The sequence below is a fragment of the Schistocerca nitens genome, chromosome 11 (assembly GCF_023898315.1).
Source record: "Schistocerca nitens isolate TAMUIC-IGC-003100 chromosome 11, iqSchNite1.1, whole genome shotgun sequence".
In the NCBI taxonomy this organism is placed as follows: Eukaryota; Metazoa; Arthropoda; class Insecta; order Orthoptera; family Acrididae; genus Schistocerca; species Schistocerca nitens.
In genome coordinates, this window is record NC_064624.1 from 69,665,809 (window position 1) to 69,684,175 (window position 18,367).

At 42.3% G+C, this 18,367-nt stretch overlaps 1 protein-coding gene across 3 annotated transcripts in view; it reads left to right on the plus strand.

The window, feature by feature from the left end:
• LOC126213138 (speckle-type POZ protein-like) overlaps positions 1-18,367 on the plus strand; it is a 114,876-nt gene that overhangs the window by 14,578 nt on the left and 81,931 nt on the right. For 2 of the 3 annotated variants that reach the window (XM_049940758.1, XM_049940756.1), the window contains exon 1: positions 16,282-16,372. The exons of the other annotated variant lie outside the window; for it this stretch is intronic. The gene's annotated coding sequence lies outside the window, so the exon portion shown is untranslated. Of the gene's footprint in view, positions 1-16,281; positions 16,373-18,367 lie in introns of those variants that run through there. 3 annotated transcript variants of the gene reach the window in all.

The following is an 18,367-nucleotide window of genomic DNA, read 5'->3' on the forward strand; positions in this document are numbered from 1 at the left end:
TTCCTCTCCAGTTTTTTTCTTCATGGTAAGGCAATGATGCTTCAGTTGGTTTGTGCTTCACAGCTTGCTTTCAATCTTGTTTTTCCATCATAAGTGGCGCTAACAGTTTTGTTTCCTCACGCAGCCACTTCAAATGTTGAAAAATGAATTTGTCTACTCGTAAAGGCAGCATGTCAAAGCCCATTGTCTTTAATTTTGAAAACTGTCTTTCAGTCGCTGCTGACGGACGAATAGATAAAGGAATATGGAAAGAAGGATACATAACAGCTGTCTACAGTGGTATATAGTACATCAACTCTTTCAGCATCTCTGAGCATTAGGAATGTTGTACGGATTCACATAAGAGATTGTCATCCGTAGTCTGATTCACGATGACTTCAGCTTCATTGTAGATACGTTTTGCCCTATCAATCCACGCGTTTGCAGTAGATTCCTGAGTTCAAAATTGACTCCAAAAGACAGTCATCATTCCAGAATGAGATTTTCACTCTGCAGCGGAGTGTGCGCTGATATGAAACTTCCTGGCAGATTAAAACTGTGTGCCCGACGGAGACTCGAACTCGGGACCTTTGCCTTTCGCGGGCAAGTGCTCTACCATCTGAGCTACCGAAGCACGACTCACGCCCGGTCCTCACAGCGTGAGTCGTGCTTCGGTAGCTCAGATGGTAGAGCACTTGCCCGCGAAAGGCAAAGGTCCCGAGTTCGAGTCTCGGTCGGGCACACAGTTTTAATCTGCCAGGAAGTTTCATATCAGCGCACACTCCGCTGCAGAGTGAAAATCTCATTCTGGAAACATCCCCCAGGCTGTGGCTAAGCCATGTCTCCGCAATATCCTTTCTTTCAGGAGTGCTAGTTCTGCATGGTTCGCAGGAGAGCTTCTGTAAAGTTTGGAAGGTAGGAGACGAGATACTGGCAGAAGTAAAGCTGTGAGGACCGGGCGTGAGTCGTGCTTCGGTAGCTCAGATGGTAGAGCACTTGCCCGCGAAAGGCAAAGGTCCCGAGTTCGAGTCTCGGTCGGGCACACAGTTTTAATCTGCCAGGAAGTTTCATATCAGCGCACCCTCCGCTGCAGAGTGAAAATCTCATTCTGGAAACATCCCCCAGGCTGTGGCTAAGCCATGTCCCCGCAATATCCTTTCTTTCAGGAGTGCTAGTTCTGCATGGTTCGCAGGAGAGCTTCTGTAAAGTTTGGAAGGTAGGAGACGAGATACTGGCAGAAGTAAAGCTGTGAGGACCGGGCGTGAGTCGTGCTTCGGTAGCTCAGATGGTAGAGCACTTGCCCGCGAAAGGCAAAGGTCCCGAGTTCGAGTCTCGGTCGGGCACACAGTTTTAATCTGCCAGGAAGTTTCACAGTCATCATTGTTTCAACATCATCACTTTTCTTGTCATCTCTTTTCGTCAATATAGGAACGACGTGGACCACCTCTGATAATGTTATCAAAGTGGCGCTGATGTTCCATTGATGAATATTCTTGACTGCACTCATCAATACCAAGATGTTCACTCAACGCAACAACCAAAAGTGAGTGCAAAGCACTTTCAATATCACGAAAATCTGTCATCATGTAAATATGGGCCAAAACTTGAAGATAAAGTTGTTTGACTTGTGATTTACCTCTTGAGAAGCATTTACACCTCGAAATCATGACCCTAAAATTGTTTAAATCTATTCTCAAACAACACAAGGGTAGAATTACTCTTTCATGCAAAACAATATGACTATAACACCTATTCAAGTACTCTGTTAAGTCCGAGCAATCGGCTATTGGTCTAGAAATGGCAACCAACAAAGCCTTACCAAAATCAGTTACCATGACGTTTGGTCTGGGAGCTCCAGATCTGACGATTTCCATAAAGAAAAATGACAAGAATGATGCATCATGCGTAGAGGATATCATCTGATAAGTTGGGCAACTGATTGATGAACTATTGATGATATTTGGATCTTTAGTAGTGACCTTTACTTCGGAGATGCACATGTACTGATACAGGATATTTCCACACAGTCAGCCCTGTCTGACAGATCCCCAAATCGTGAAATAACTCGAAATGCAACGCCACCTGCAACAATAAAATTCACAGTCCCCCAAAATACAAGCAAAGCTGGGAAGCCAAGCAATTTAAATGTGATTCCCAACTGACACATACCAGGAAAAACCTTGAGAATGACGCTTAAATAAACAGTTGCCCCAAATGGAAGATCAGCTGGAAGAACATGCAATTTAAATGTGACTCCCAGCTGGTACACATCATCTGAAACATGAATCGTGTACACTGCTATTGATTTGATGACAATATTTGTGCAACTGACTTTGACCTTTCAACCAATATATACAGAAGAATGGATCCAATCCAACTGCGTGAATTTCATCCCGATGGGTTGTATGCTTTGCGATTTGCAGCTTTTCAACAGGCTTAATAGTTGTTATACCAAATCGTTTGTCCCTTTCCTCCTCTTTAGCCTTTCTCAAGACATCAGCATTTGGTAAATTTGGAGGAATCACGTTTCCGAAATACATATTTTTCGCTTCATCATTTCGCCAAAGAGCTGCAGGCATCCTGTTATCAACCAATTTAGCAACTACCTGTTGTCTTCTCGTGCCACGAAGTTGTCTTCTTTTCAGGTGATTACTATCGTCTGAAAAGTTTGAAAGTCTGCAGTTCAGAATAATATCGTTGTCCTTTTTTGGCTTCTTCAGAGCAATCCCTTCGAAAGTGGCTCCGCATTCTGTACATCTACCTTTGATCTTCAAGAAGTACTTTGAACTTGAACTTTCACACCTTTCGCGTATATGAAAGAAAATGCACATGGAATTTTGTGATGTTCATAAATTTTATCAGCCATCAAATCGGTCCATTTCCCTATTTCCAGTCTTGAAGGCTTTCCAACTTTCCTCTTTGTTGGTTTTATGGTAGACCACTTTTCTGCTGACAGTAGTAAGTCAAATTGTTTTATCATGTCCTTGTTGCACAAAGAACCAAAAACATTCCACGTCTCATCTTTGGTGTCGTCGTCTTTTTCTTCAACGAAACATTCCAGCCTGAAGGTGTTTCTAACAAAAGTAAGCAGATAATGACGATCTTCTTTAATTGTTGTGTAAATATGTTTTGAAGACATTTTCGAGCCGATGTCGGTCATGGCATCGGACCGTTTTTTGGAAGACCGGATGAGACGAAGTGAATTGAATGCCTCTATCATTGATTACATTCCTCCATGATGAGAAGACGTTTCAATTCTGGTAGATTGTACATTTTTATGGGTATTATGGTCCATAAATATCACTTACGCAACAGCACCGACTGCGCAACAGGCACCGACTGCAGAAGAGCTCTGACTGAACGAGCATAATGATTATTCGCATGAGAGTGAGTAGTATTGTTACGTTTAGTCATTAGGGGCAGATCAAGGAGCGAAATGCAGCGCTGGCGGGCGCCTTCACACGACGCGGCACACGCCACCCAAAAAGTGCAGCTGTTTTTGTCATTAGCTTTGATGCTACCGCGAGAAGCTTTGATGCTACCTCTATCGTAACTGCTATGCTGTCGTCATTTGCCGATTGCTTAGAAGACGTAGTTCACGTGTTAATTGTTTCCAGATGTAGTGCCACGACTTTTGCATTGTTGCTGTGCTTTGTTTATTATTTTTTGGTCTTGAGAGGTCTCAGGGACGTATCATAGTTTTTATTATCCTTCCATCGGGCGCAGCTGTTCAGATTCATACATGTCGAAATTTTCTGTAAATTAATTTTCAACAATTTGCAGTATTGGCGCCTTCTCGTTAATAGCTTCCCTTCTCCGCATGCTTTTCATTGTTGTGTGATTCTGAAAATTACTTGCCAACAATTGGCAGCACTGGCGCCTTCTCGTTATAGCTTCCTTTCTCTGTATGCCTCTCATTGTTGTATGATTCAGTATCGACGCTAATGCTCTCTTGACGAGATATGAGCCGATTGCTCGTTTTTATCCACTGTGTCCATTCGTATTTCATTTCAGCAATTAATTTATTTGTTTATCAACGTAGTAAGTAGTAAAAAGCTAATCCAGAATGTAAAATGCTCTTAAATTCTGTTTGAACTATTTAATCGCCAGTGTCCGCTGTCTGAACGTCAAATATCGAATTAATACACTGCACCTGGTTGCGTTATTTTATAGGAATTTTATTATTGTAAGTGGGATGTACAAGATCATGTTGAAGAAATCCAAAGCATATTGTTCGAAGAGGATAATATTATTCGAAATTTACCTGGACCAATAGGCGCAGCCAAAGCAGCCTTTGTGATGCTGTAATTGCCTCATAGATAACGATATTTGTCTATTGTAGTTTTGTATTTCAATCAGCATTTTGAGAGCGTCAAAGCTTCATTTCAGCGTGAGAGAGGGGTAAAATCAATAGATGTTATTGGAAGATCTGTGTGGAACTGATGGGGATGGCATTGAAAAATTTCACCTCGCAAATGAACATAAAACGTTTCAAATTTATTGTGGAGTGCCTTAGATTTTACAGTCGCGCTGTTCGTGATGAAAGGAGACAATTAGACAAGCTAACAGCAATTCGAGAAATATTTACTGTGTTTGTACGCAAATAGCAGAAATCTTATACCCTCGGAGAAAATGTTACAGTAGACAAAAAGCTGGAAGGATTCTGTGGAAGGTGCAGTTTTCGCCAATATGTACCTATCAAAACAAACAAGTATGGATTTAAAGTTTATGCTTTTGCGGATTCTTAAGTATTTTACCTGTACAGTTTGGAAATATACGCTGTGTTGCAACCAGAGGGATTTACTAACTGAGCAATAAACATTTTGATGTTGTTCTGTGACTGTGTAAACCTATACATCAGTCAGGTCGAAATGTGAAAACGGACAACTGGTTTGCTAGTACTGGAATGGTAAGAGCTATGAAGGGACTATTTTTCTTTTGTAGGCACGATGAAGAAAAACAAGCGCGAGATTTCTCTAGAGTTTGCTATCAGTAAAAGAAGGACTGCCCAAAGTTCCTGTTTTGGCTTCCACAAGACTTAACTCTAAGTTTCCTCTGTACCTACAAAGGGGAAGTGTGTGATCCTGGCACTACGTTTGCATGAAGATAATTCAATAAATGCTGACACTGCAGAAAACTGAAGCCATCCACCGTAAATTTTACAATAGCGTCAAGTGTGGTATTTTCACAACGGATAAGCTGAATGCTTTGTACAATGCTGCAAGAAATGTGCGCCGTTGGTCAATGGTTATATTTTTGTAATGATCAATACGGTTGGAACATATGTAGAAGCGATTTATTGTGGCAACAGTAAGAATTGTATCAGAAGGAAAGGGTTCCTGAATCAGCTATGTTATACGTTGTTGTTTTCTTCGCTGTATTCTGCAGAACTATTGAAATTTTGTACAAAGAACTCTTGAACTATAGCATATCTATCAAGAAATCTGAAAAAATATACATTTCTAAAAAAAAAGGTACCAACTTCACAGTAAGTGAAAAGATTTTCTCCTTAAATTGCAATTATCTCGCAAACTATTACCTGCACAAAAAAATGTTATGTTTATTTTCGATAGAACTATTGGGGCTCTGTTCAGAACTGTCCTCAGAACTGTTGTACGAGTTTAATTTTTGCGAAAATTGACAAAGAATGTTTTCGATACGAAAATTTTTTCGATTATTGTTGTTTTCTTCCGTAAATTCTGCAGAACTATTGAAATTTTGTACAAAGAACTCTAGAATTATGGCTTATATATGAAGAACTCTGAGAAAAGATACATTTCTGAAAAAAAGGGTGCCAGCTTCACAGTAGGAGCTTTTACGGAGTTCTTAATTAAGTTGCAATTACCTCTTAAACTATTACCTGCACAAAAAAATGCTACTAGGATGTTCGATAGAACTCTTCGTGTGGTGTCCAGAACTGTCATCAGAACTGTTGTACGAATATATTTATATTTTCTGTAGAGAAAGTGTGTCCCACATTAAATCAATTTATCTCGTAAACTATTACCGCCATAGAAAAATGTTATTGGAATTTTCGATAGAGCTCTTGGGGTTCTGTTCAGAACTGTCCTCAGAACTGTTGTACGAGTTTAATTTTTGCTAAAATTGACAAAGAACGTTTTAGATACGAAAATTTTTTAGAGTATTGTTTTCTTCGCTAAATTCTGCAGAACTATTGAAATTTTTGTACAAGGAACTCTAGAACTATGGCATATCTAACAAGAACTCTGAAAAAAATGTACATTTATGAAAAAAAGGGTGCCAACTTCACAGTCAGTGAAAAGATTTTCTCCTTAAATTATAATTATCTCGTAAACTATTAGCTGCACAAAATAATGTTACTTGGATTTTCGATAGAACTCCTGGAGTTCTGTTCAGAGCTATGCTTAGAACTGTTGTACTTATTTACAATTTGCGAAAACTGAGTATTTTCAGTACGAAAATTTTTTCGAATATTGTTGATATCTTCGCTTAATTCTCCAGAACTATTCAAATTTTGTACAAAGAACTCTAGAACTATTTCATATCTATCAAGAACTCTGAAAAAAATATACATTTCTGAAAAAAAGGGTGCCAACTTCACAGTAATTGAAAAGATTTTCTCCTTAAATTGCAATTATCTCGTAAACTATTAACTGCACAAAAAATTGTCACTTGGATTTTCGATAGAACTCTTGGAGTTCTGTTCAGAACTGTGCCCAGAACTCTTGTACTTATTTACATTATGCGGAAATTGACAAGGAATGTTTTCGATATGAAAATTTTTTCCAGTATTGTTGTTTTTTTCGTTACATTCTGCAGAACTATTGAAATTTTGTGCAAAGAACTCTAGAACTATGGCACACCTAACAAGAACTGTGAAAAAATGTATATTTCTCGAAAAAAGGGGTGCTAACTTCACACGACTGTTTCACGGGACTCTCTCTCTACTCCCAGTGCAGAGGCAGAACACAACACTGACGTTTGTTTCCCTCCCACATTGTTGCTTGGAAGGCAGGGTGTGCTGACACGTTTCTGCAGCTGAGACTGAAAGGGCAGTTTGTGATTTGGTGAAGTGATGGGAACAAATTAAATAATTACGCATACTGCATTTTGGTGAGTGGTTTATCCGGCATTTTCGTCGTCGGTCAAACATGGGCAGTGGTACCAACACGAACGGTATTTTCTTACTGGTAGTGTGGACACATTTTGTAGGGTACTGGTCCATATTTCCTTTCACGAAATTCGTACAGCAAAAATCGTCATGCGCTGTTAAATGTGCATTCAGTCTGCGTCGGAAAACAATATCTTTACTATTCACTCTTTAGGTGTCTCTGATCATGTGATCTTCTGATGCAAACCTGTTAAGTGTTATACGGAACCCAGAATTCAAATGGTGGTTCACTCATCAGTATGCAAATGTACAGACAGTAATAAATTTGTCATCGGAATGGAAGTTTCATTTTTAGCCACGTAATGCATACGAAGTTGTACGGAGAATTTTCCCGTCATCTACAACTAGCGGGAAGTCAGTGAATTCTCCCATGACTTCAGTTGTGTCGTGTTGTGGTTGGTGGGATACAGCAGTCGCAGTAGACGCCAGGTTACATTCAGTTTCCGCGAAGCTTAACTGGTGCATTTCGTAGTCCTTACTTACTAAATTGCACCCCACGAAACTCTTAGTGACACGTTTTAGGGTACATAGATATTGGAAAACGGAAACATCCTTCGCAATTGTGCAGTCCAGGCATGCAGTGCGGAGCATTGGACAGCGTTTCCAGTACCTGGAGCTGGAACAACGGTTCTGCTCGCTTGGTCGTCTGTGTTCCTGTGAAGACAAACAAAGGAAATGGCGGAAGACCAGACTTGATGTGGGCCGTCAAGAATGGTTTAAAAAAAAAAAGAAACTTATCACACTGTTACTCCGTGAGTTGACGACATTTGCACGTGACCGTTATAATTATTTATCCATCAAAAAAGTAGTCATTTGTCATGGCTGCTACTGGATATGAGGTCCTAAATTCCGTATTATGAAACAGCACCGTTTCAAGGCAACAGTACATGGAAGATATGTAAAAACACGTCACTTTCTTTCGGAGGTGTTATAATCAGACGTCATATGAGGTGACTCGCGTCCTACCATCTCACCTTCACGTTTGCAAAGGTTCTGGGACTTCTTTATTACGTTGATTGCAGTTAGTTCGTAAATATTCGATATTGTGTACACATAGTAGTTCCCTTTCTCTGCCGGCCGGAGTGGCCGTGCGGTTCTAGGCGCTTCAGTCTGGAACCGCGTGACCGCTGTGGTCGCAGGTTCGAATCCTGCCTCGGGCATGGATGTCTGTGATGTCCTTAGGTTAGTTAGGTTTAAGTAGTTCTAAGTTATAGGGAACTGATGACCACAGATGTTAAGTCCCATAGTGCTCAGAGCAATTTGAATCATTCCCCTCTCTCTCCGGGCGTGTGCGTATCAGGTCTGCGTTGTCATTGTCAATAATTTACAAATCTACATATTAAGTGTGAAAGTCGCAAATGCGAATAAATATTCACACGTTGATCATCTGGCAAAGCTAATTACCATTCAAAATAAAAAGCATAGAACTGACTGACACATTTGCAACAGAATAAAAAGATGGCGTAGTCTCAGCTATACATAAAATTTAGCCACATGTAAAGTGAACAAAATACAATTTACGGGCTAGTTTTTCTAGGCCACTTCTTTCCCAGACAAATATCTCCCATTGAATTACCTCTTCAACCACCTGTATTACGCTTTTCTTGATTTTATTACACCAAATGCTACAGATAGTGACGTGTTTTCGAGAGATGCTAGCTGTGTTGTTTCGAAACGGCTTTACTTACTGGACACAAGGTAAGTGAGCTGATGGTTTACCTCACTTGTTAGAATGGCTGCCCCCCCCCCCCCCCCCCCGCTTTTTTTCTGACTACGGACCAACTCCACACATCAGTTTTCAGATGTTTTAAAAATTTTATTTTCTTGAAAAACTTGAATGAGCAGGATATTGGAATCTGTGCAGGCTGGCTTAAGATTCTTTTTGCTTGTAAATCAGTTATTGGTCTCACTTTTGGTGTTGATGTCGGCGTACTAGCAAAAGCAAATTGGCACAACTTTTTCAGTAAGTTTCGGAGCTAATTCTTGCCAACATTATAATTTCTCCCTTATCCACAGCCCGGTCCACATGAATGCAAAACTTACGGCGTCAAAATAACGTCACGTTTGCAGAAACTCCTGTGAACTGTAGGTTGCCCTTAACACAGCTGCAAGATCACACCGCAAATGGTTCAAATGGCTCTGAGCACTATGGGACTCAACTGCTGTGGTCATAAGTCCCCTAGAACTTAGAACTACTTAAACCTAACTAACCTAAGGACAGCACACAACACCCAGCCATCACGAGGCAGAGAAAATCCCTGACCCCGCCGGGAATCGAACCCGGGAACCCGGGCGTGGGAAGCGAGAACGCTACCGCACGACCACGAGATGCGGGCGATCACACCGCAGCGCTAACTCTACGGAAGAAGAAATACACTACTGGCTATTAAAATTGCTACACCAAGAAGAAATGCAGATGATAAACGGTTATTCATTGGACAAATATATTATACTAGAACTGATATGTGCTTATATTTTCACGCAATTTGGGTGCATAGATTCTGAGAAACCAGTACCCAGAACAACCACCTCTGGCCGTAATAACGGCCTTGATACCCCTGGGCATTGCATCAAACAGAGCGTGGATGGCGTGTACAGGTACAGCTGCCCGTGCAGCTTCAACACGATATCACAGTTCATCAAGAGTAGTGACTGGCGTATTGTGACGAGCCAGTTGCTCGGCCACCGTTGACCAGACGTTTTCAATTCGTGACAGGTCTGGAGAATGTGCTGGCCAGTGCAGCAGTGGAACATTTTCTGTATGCAGAAAGGCCCGTACAGGACCTGCTGCTGCGGTCGTGCAGTATCATGCTGAAATGTAGGGTTTCACAGGGATCGAATGAAGGGTAGAGCCACGGGTCATAACACATCTGAAATGTAACGTCCACTGTTCAAAGTGCCGTCAATGCGAACAAGAGGTGACCGACACATGTAACCGATGGCACCCCATACCGTCACGCCGGGTGATACGACAGTATGGCGATGACGAATACACGCTTCCAATGTGTGTTCACCGCTATGTCGCCAAACACGGATGCTGTAAACACAACCTGGATTCATCCGAAAAAATGTTTTGCCATTTGTGCATCCAGATTCGTCGTTGAGTACACCATCGCAGGCGCTCCTGTCTGTGATGCAGCATCAAGGGTAACCGCAGCCATTGTCTTAGAGCGGATAGTCCATGCTGCTGCAAACGTCGTCGAACTGTTCCTGCAGATGGTTGTTGTCTTGCAGACGTCCCCATCTGTTTACTCAGGAATCGAGACGTGGCTGCACGATCCTTTACAGCCATGCGGATAAGATGCCTGTCATCTCGACTGCTAGTGATACGCGGCCGTTGGGATCCAGCACGGCGTTCCGTATTACCCTCCTGAACCCACCGATTCCATATTCTGCTAACAGTCATTGGATCTCGACCAACGCGAGCAGCAATGTCGCGATAGAATAAACCGCAATCGCGATAGGCTGCAATCCGACCTTCATCAAAGTCGGAAACGTGATGGTACGCATTTCTCCTCCTTACACGAGGCATCAGAACAACGTTTCACCAGGCAACGCCGGTCAACTGCTGTTTTTGTATGAGAAATCTGTTGGAAACTTCCCTCATGTGAGCACGTTGTAGGTGTCGCCACCGGCGCCAACGTTGTGTGAATGCTCTGAAAAGCTAATCGTTTGCATATCACGGCATCTTCTTCCTGTCGGTTAAATTTCGCATCTGTAGCACGTCATCTTCGTGGTGTAGCAATTTTAATGGCCAGTAGTGTATTAATAGTAATAGTAACCTCAGAGTTTTTCAGATGATCCAGTTATCTGTAATGTATTGTGTGCAAGAAGCTGCATAAATATTCAGTCAGATCTTGATAAGATTTCAAAGCGGTAGAAAAACGGCAACTTGATTTAAATGTTCATAAATGTAAGACTGTGCCTGCACAAAAAATGGTATTCTATGACTATAATATCAACGAGTCACTGTTGGAATCGGCCGACACATAAGAAGTACCTGGTATGAAATGGAATGACGACATTTGCTTAGTTGTGGGTAAAGCTGGTGACAGACTTCCGTTTACTGGAAGAATACTCGCGGAGATCAGTCAGCCTACAAAGGACTTTGCTTACAAACCACTCGTACCACCGGTTCTAGAATGTTGCTAAAGTATGTGGGACCCGCACCAAATAAGACTAACAAGGGATACTGAACTTATACAGAGAAGGGCAGCATGAATTGTCATGGATTTGTTTGATCCGTGGGAGTGTAACGGAAGTACGCAAGTTACTGAATTTCCAGACTCAGACAGACCCAAACTATCCCGAGAAAGTCTATTAACAAAGTTTCAAGAACCGCCTTTAGATGGTGATGCTAGGAATATACTTACAACCCTCTGCGTACCGCTCACATAGGGATCGTGAGGATAAGATTACAATAACTTCTAAGCGTACAAAGGCATTCAGTCATTCTTCCCGCGCTCCATACGTGAATGGAACAGGAACAAACCCTGACAACTGGTACTGTGGGACGCACTCTCTGCCACGGTCGTTTGCAGAGCATGTAGATGTAGATGCAAATGTAGATGCTGTTTAGCATCGTATTATCACAGCGTCATCCGTAGTTTCGGGCAATTCTCGTTCTCATTTTCTTTTCTTTTTTCATCGCAGTGCATCTTAGTTATCGTTACATCACAGACGCAGGGTTTCTGCTGCAGATTCCTTCTGCACTTTCTCGAGCCGGCCTATTCATCCACAGTTGTTCCTACTTGTACTTCGGTCGATTCCAAGTTGAGCTCCCATTTTCTCTTTCTCAAAATTACCTAATGTTGTTTCTCATTTCAGCTCGCAAGTACTGTGGATTTCTATAAAATGTTAAAGATTCCAGTTTAAGTGGACTGCTTGTAGGTATTTGTTATGATTTCCTAAGGCTTCTGTGCATGTACTGTATCTCTGCAACATCGAGCGTTTCCTTAACTGTACTTTCCAGTTGGAAAACTCCTGCTGTTTATTCGCTCCCAAGTGTCTCTATAATGTCCGTACTTGGCTTACATACAGGGTGGCGCACGAAATGTGTTAACATTTTGTTTTTGAATATAAACTTTGTCAATACAATATGAAAGGAACATATACTACAATGAGGAGCCGTCTATGGAGATTTGTTCTAACTGAGCACATGCTCAATATGTCCGCCATTGGGGAGCCAATTTTGTCCGTCATTGAAGCAACCTGGAGGACTGAGTGAAATGATCTGCACGTTGAAATGCTCGTGTAAAAACTCAGTCCAGACCTCAATCCATGTGACTTTCTTCTTTGGGGGTACCTAAAGGAAAAAACTTCCCCAAAACGTCCACTTGATTTAATGGAGCTCAGAAAACTTATTTTTCAAGCTTGCACTGAAATTACGGAAGACGTGTGCCGTAGGGTAATCACTAACTTCAGTATTCGTTTGAAGGAAGGTCGGAAACGAAATGGTGGCCATATTGAGTATGCGCTGAGTTGGAACAAATCTCCATGGACGACTCTTCATTATAGTATATGTTCCTGTCAGATTGTATTGACAGTAAAGTTCATATTCAAAAACAAAATGGTAACACATTTCGTGAGCCACCCTGTATGTTGCCACTGAACATGGGCATTTGTTTTAGTAGATTAAAGAATCCCCTATGATCACCATCAGTCACATCCCCCATGCTCCTGTTCTAGCCACCTGGCAACCAGCCTTTCCCGCTCACTCTTTCCTGTTCTCCTTCTATCCCACTTAACCTGTTTCCTGCCTCTCCAAGTGCCGCGAGGTTTGAGGCGCCGTGTCACGGATTGCGCGGCCCCTCCCGCCGGAGGTTCGAGTCCTCTTTCGGGCATGGGTGTATGTGTTGTTATTTGCATAAATTAGTTTACATTAGTTTAAGTAGTGTGTAAGTCTAGAGACTGATGACCTTAGTAGTTTGGTCTCTCACGAATCAACACGCACACACGCACACACGAACGCGCGCGCCTCTTCAAATTTCGCAGTAACTTCAACAGCGATATCGTCCTTGATTTTGATTGCTAAGTTCTGAACGTTTCTTCCATATCATCAGTTTCTGAGCTCAGTGATTCTACTGTAGTCGTTAAGGTGCCATATTCGGCAACTAAATCTCAGTTCAGCTCCTCCTTTGACGCCAGCAAGTCTGCAGTCTGCCTTTAACTCTTCGCTATGTGCTTATTCTTTTTATCGGCGTGGCCAAATTGGCCAATCATGTTCTGCTCAGAGCTACATGCACTGCTGCCCTCTGTTCACTTATCGTTGCTTCAGCCTCGCCCGCACTCACACTTAGTAAATTGTGCACTCGTCCCCAAACACTGCTAGCTGTGAGTGGAATAGGCTGTGCATGTCCTAAATCTAAACATCTCCGCTGCACCACTGAAGTCTGGCTCACTCATTTGCCTCGCATCGGAGGAACCTACTGTTTCATTTTGCACATTTTCGTGGCTAAAAGTGGGGAGAATCTATCTCCTACACGTCTCTGTACCTTCGCAGTCTCTTTTTTGGGCATTTCGTCTACTGACTCCTCACCACCTTTCTTCTTTTCTCCTCGTACTGCTTTTCGAGCGACTACACGTAACTATTTTCGAATAACGCAAATGAAAATCTTATACAAAAAAAAAACACTACCTGAAACAGTCACTTAAATAACATGCGAAATTTTTACTAAGTTCATCACACTGGCTAAACAAGAGTATTCATCACAAGCAACCTAGTAGAATGAAAATGAGCTTCACACGCAATTCCCAGCGCAAAATCATCGTCACACGAGCATTAATTACATTTAAAAAACTCCCCAATCAAAAGGATTACAACGAAAAGCTCCCAAACTACCATAAACACACTTCACACAAAAGTCAAAACAGACATCAAAGACGACACTGTTTCATAAAGCAAGCAACAACGCTGATCAACCACAATGAAGTAATTGTGTGAGATCTGTAGAAAATAAAATTTACGTGTTAGTACACCCTAACAATGTCACAGCATCAACATAAGATCCCTGGGGTGACCGAAATCCTGTGCAAAAGGGTCTCGCCATTATGAAGGCTACCTTTTGTCCGCAAAATTCAGATTTAATGGCAAAGTCGGTGTTCCGAATGAAACCTGTTGCTGACTTCAAATACCAACAGCCACCAGGCAAACAGAGGTTATTTTCGTTTTCGTTTCATTGAGCACGCACCAAACACACAAACTTAGATTGTGGCTGAAATTCGTTCAACTACTAGAAAAATAGCCGAGAAAACCACCACCTGTCAGGCTGTTGTATGAGCTAAGGAATGAAATATCCTCGTACTGGATACACAAGACAACATATTACAATTTTATTGATCGCTATTAAGGGAGAGGATAAGAACTGAATGATTTTAGGGATCTTGACTAGGAAGCAGAGTGGTGCTGTGAGGTGGTATGTAAAGAGCCACTCGACGTTTACGTCTGAATTAAAACACACGAAAATATTAAATGGTGCTTAAACTTCGACATATGGTACGTGTCTCTCGAATGCAGCCTCCAAATGTGGAACCCAATCTGCCAAATATGGGGTAGGATTTACTTGATGCAGACACTGACCATATCCATACATTATATAGTTTTGAAGAATGTTTGCTTATTCTGCTTTTAAGTACACTGAGACAGAGAGCAACTACTTTAGACAGTCAACTTCTGAGGACAAAGGCCCGTTGCAAGAATTCACTATAAATCCAATAATTAGACAGTACAGTTACCGAGTAAGAGCACCTCTACTCTGTACTTGACAAAGAATTTTAAGTTCGGTTTTGGCCTCTAATATGAGACACACTAACACCTGTGGGGAATGAAGTGGTTCTAGCACTACACATTCCACCCTCCAAAGGGACTTCACAATTGAAAATATTCTTTCCACAACAATATTTATGTCTGGTACAGCAGGAGCAAAACTCCCAAGCGTGTCTATATTTTTACATGAAGTACCTGTACTTTTAAGTGTATTGAATACATCGCACAGTCTCTCATCTGTTTCCAAATTAGCTTTTTCCAATTCCTCAAGTTCCTGGGATACAATGTTGTTCACGCATCCTATCTCGTCTGAAATGTTGCACATGAGTCTACTGCCTTAAGAATTATCAGAAAATTTAAAAGTTCAGCCCAAGAAACAGTATTTTTTTTTTGGTGTTATCCAGTGAAATGATTTCAGAGGTTGAAGTGGAGAACTCTACTTTTCCAAACAAGTCACAAAAGTGTCTTAGAATTGGTAAAAGGCTCGTATTTTGACTGAGTGAAAGTACCTTCTTTTCCAAGTTAATTAAAACGGTATTGATTATTTCTTGAAGCAAGCTGAAACCGTGGTTATTTCCAACTTTTGGATTGAATTTAAAAACATTTTCAATTGGCATTGTGTGAAATGAAGCCAAAGAAGTGACTGTTGGTTTTCGAAAATTTGTTTCAGCAACGTGGGACACCTATTCTGAGATAGAAAACAAGATTTCAAAGGTTCAATAACTTTCGTAACTCCTGGCAACAATGACAACCATCTAGTTTTAATACTGCCAAGAACTTTGCTGTATCCAGTATCAACGAAATCACAGAATGATTTCAGTTGGTCCGCACGTTGAGGGTAAATGTGTGTCGTCCTCAGTGTAACTTATTTTAAGTTAAAGTAGTACGTGAGCCCAGGCACCGATGATCTCAGCATTGATATACCTGTAACCTCCTTTAACGAAAACTTGTCACACTCGTCCGTCATTTCTGGAGTAGCAAATGATCGACACGAATCGCGAAGCTCGCGCGTAAGTGACTGGCACTCAGCACGATGACGCAAGATGTTGTGTTCACACCTCTCCTCATCCCGTGACCAAAATGCAGCGTCTTTGCTCCATCTTTGCGTTCACCAAAAGCGGTAATGGGAAATCGGTTTACGAAATCCGGTTTTTGGGGCGCCAGGCGAAGGGGGTGTGTGTTGCCAGCTGTATAGCGCGGCTCGAGATAACTGACTGTGGCGTGGATGGGACGCAGGCGGTCCGGCAGTGCCGACACAGACGTAGACGCCCTGCTGCAGCCGTTCGCTCGCCTGCCGCGCGAGCTGGCAACGCCGCCCCGTGACGTCAGCGCTGGGGGGGGGGGGAGGAGGGGGCAGCCTGCTGTCTGTGCGGCCCAGTTGTGACGCAGCAGCCTGGAGGGAAGCAGCGTGCGACAGTCCTGCCTACCCAGACAGAGCTTGTGATTTTGCGTGCTCACGGGAATACGACAGAAAGGTAAGGCAGGAATTTATGGGAGCGGCGGATGTTCTGCACCCTTCTGTGTGGTTTTTGTCGCGTAACTCAGTGCTCTTGTCTAATACTTTGTCTTACTTTAAAAAATTACGACCGCTACGAACAAAGGGGGTGGCTAACAGTGTGTTAAATTACCGTTTTGAGTGTTCAGTGATTTATTGGTCGTTACTTACGGCCTTGCTCCAGTCTATGAAAACTTGAGCGAGAATAACGTGGAACGAATGGAAAATAACGCCACATTCAGTCGGCTAGTGTTTCGATGTGCCAGTGTAGATTTCCACGGAATTCACGTACAAGAGGCATTTAAAATGAAAATCTCGCGTTCTTGATTATGTTCGTAGGACGCAAGTTTACGAAAACGATCAAACGCAGAACTTTGTAGTAAGCCAGTTTTAGTGCGACAAGGCGTGTAGCGGCTTGCAGACGTGGCAGAAATTTATTTTTTTAATGTTTCGCGTAATGTGGCCAAATTCAGACATCTAAAATGTTGTCGTGATGTACTCATTCAGAAGTATAATCTTAAATTACGGCTTTCACACAGTAAGAGAAGTACCGCAGTTGGAAACATTGCGCGTCGCGAGGTAACGTGACTAAGGGCGCCGAAATACGCGGACGTTAGTCAGACAGTATTTCACAATGAGGGCAGTTACCGACTTCCAAGAAACTGCACGCTGTTCATGGAGTCAACTTAGGCATCAGACGTATCGTTGTAATTTATCAGTACCTACCTATTCGCGACGCAGTTTGCAGACAGTATCCCCACACCCCGTAGGGTATCTGCAAAAATTACATCGTCGTACGGCCCACACATCAGTAGACATGACGTGTCAAAAATTTAGACGCGCGATAAACGGGCTTTTCTTTAAAAAGGAGCGCAAATTAAGCAGACTGTGTTTACCCAGTATTTCAGAAAGAGCACTTGCTTTCGAACACACGTTAAGAACAATTTCAAACCGTTTCTAAACTTTATCTCGCTTACATGCTTAACGTCAGATGTTACACACGTAAACTCGTCTGCAAAGTAATGAGACGTAGCAAGCTGTTTCGTGCGTGGGCGTTGCGGATCCTGAAATCCGTTCGCGAATCACAACTCGTGGCGTCACGCCGACACGCTTGTGGCGATGAGACACAGCACTCGCGTTCATTTCCGTATTTTCACAATTTTCTGAAATTAAGGTTATGCTCAACGAGCAATCTGTAGCTTTCCCCAACACCCTCATTACACAGAGGCGACCATTTGCGTAGTAGTTGGCGAATTCTTGAGAATTTATCGTAATGTTTGTGCTTCACGAAATAAACATTTCGTATTTTTTATCGCTCTGTCACGTCTCCTCGTCTGTGATTTGCTGATGAAATATTTTTTAGCACTCTACAACGCTGCATCGCTTTGTTTGGCTGTTCTCGTGTTACTATTTGCCTGATGAGAGAGCCCGGTGTGTCGACAAAGCAACGCGTCAGCGATCTGTGAGCCGCGCCGTGTTCTGTGCGGCCTGCGCTTCAGTCGTGTATTATGTGAGGGAGGAATGAATGTCGGTGATTCTGACGCCGTCACTTACCAGCTTCTTTGTTTGACGTTGAAACGACACGATTAAAGTGCAGTGTAGATTTCTATGTGCAGCCTGTAACGGCGGCAGAATCTAGATTTAATTTGTGCCATTTCCAGTGCAACAATTGCGAGAGTCGAGGTAGATTTGTTCTTAGTTTCCGTCAGAGGGCTGAATCACGTCAAAATTATAACATTTGTGGGGGCATTTGCTAATTATGTTTGACAGAAACCTACAGTAAACATTATTTCGTTTAGCCAGATACTGTTACAGAAGCCTTACCCGTTATTTATGGTAAGTCACAGTTTCGGAATCGTGGGTGGCCACTGACGTCGCATTTACAGACACTTCGGCATGACAAAGTACTGAAGACGACCCGTCTTGAAGAGTTCAAAAATGCCATGTGTCAGTTAGACTGCACATCGTCGTAAAA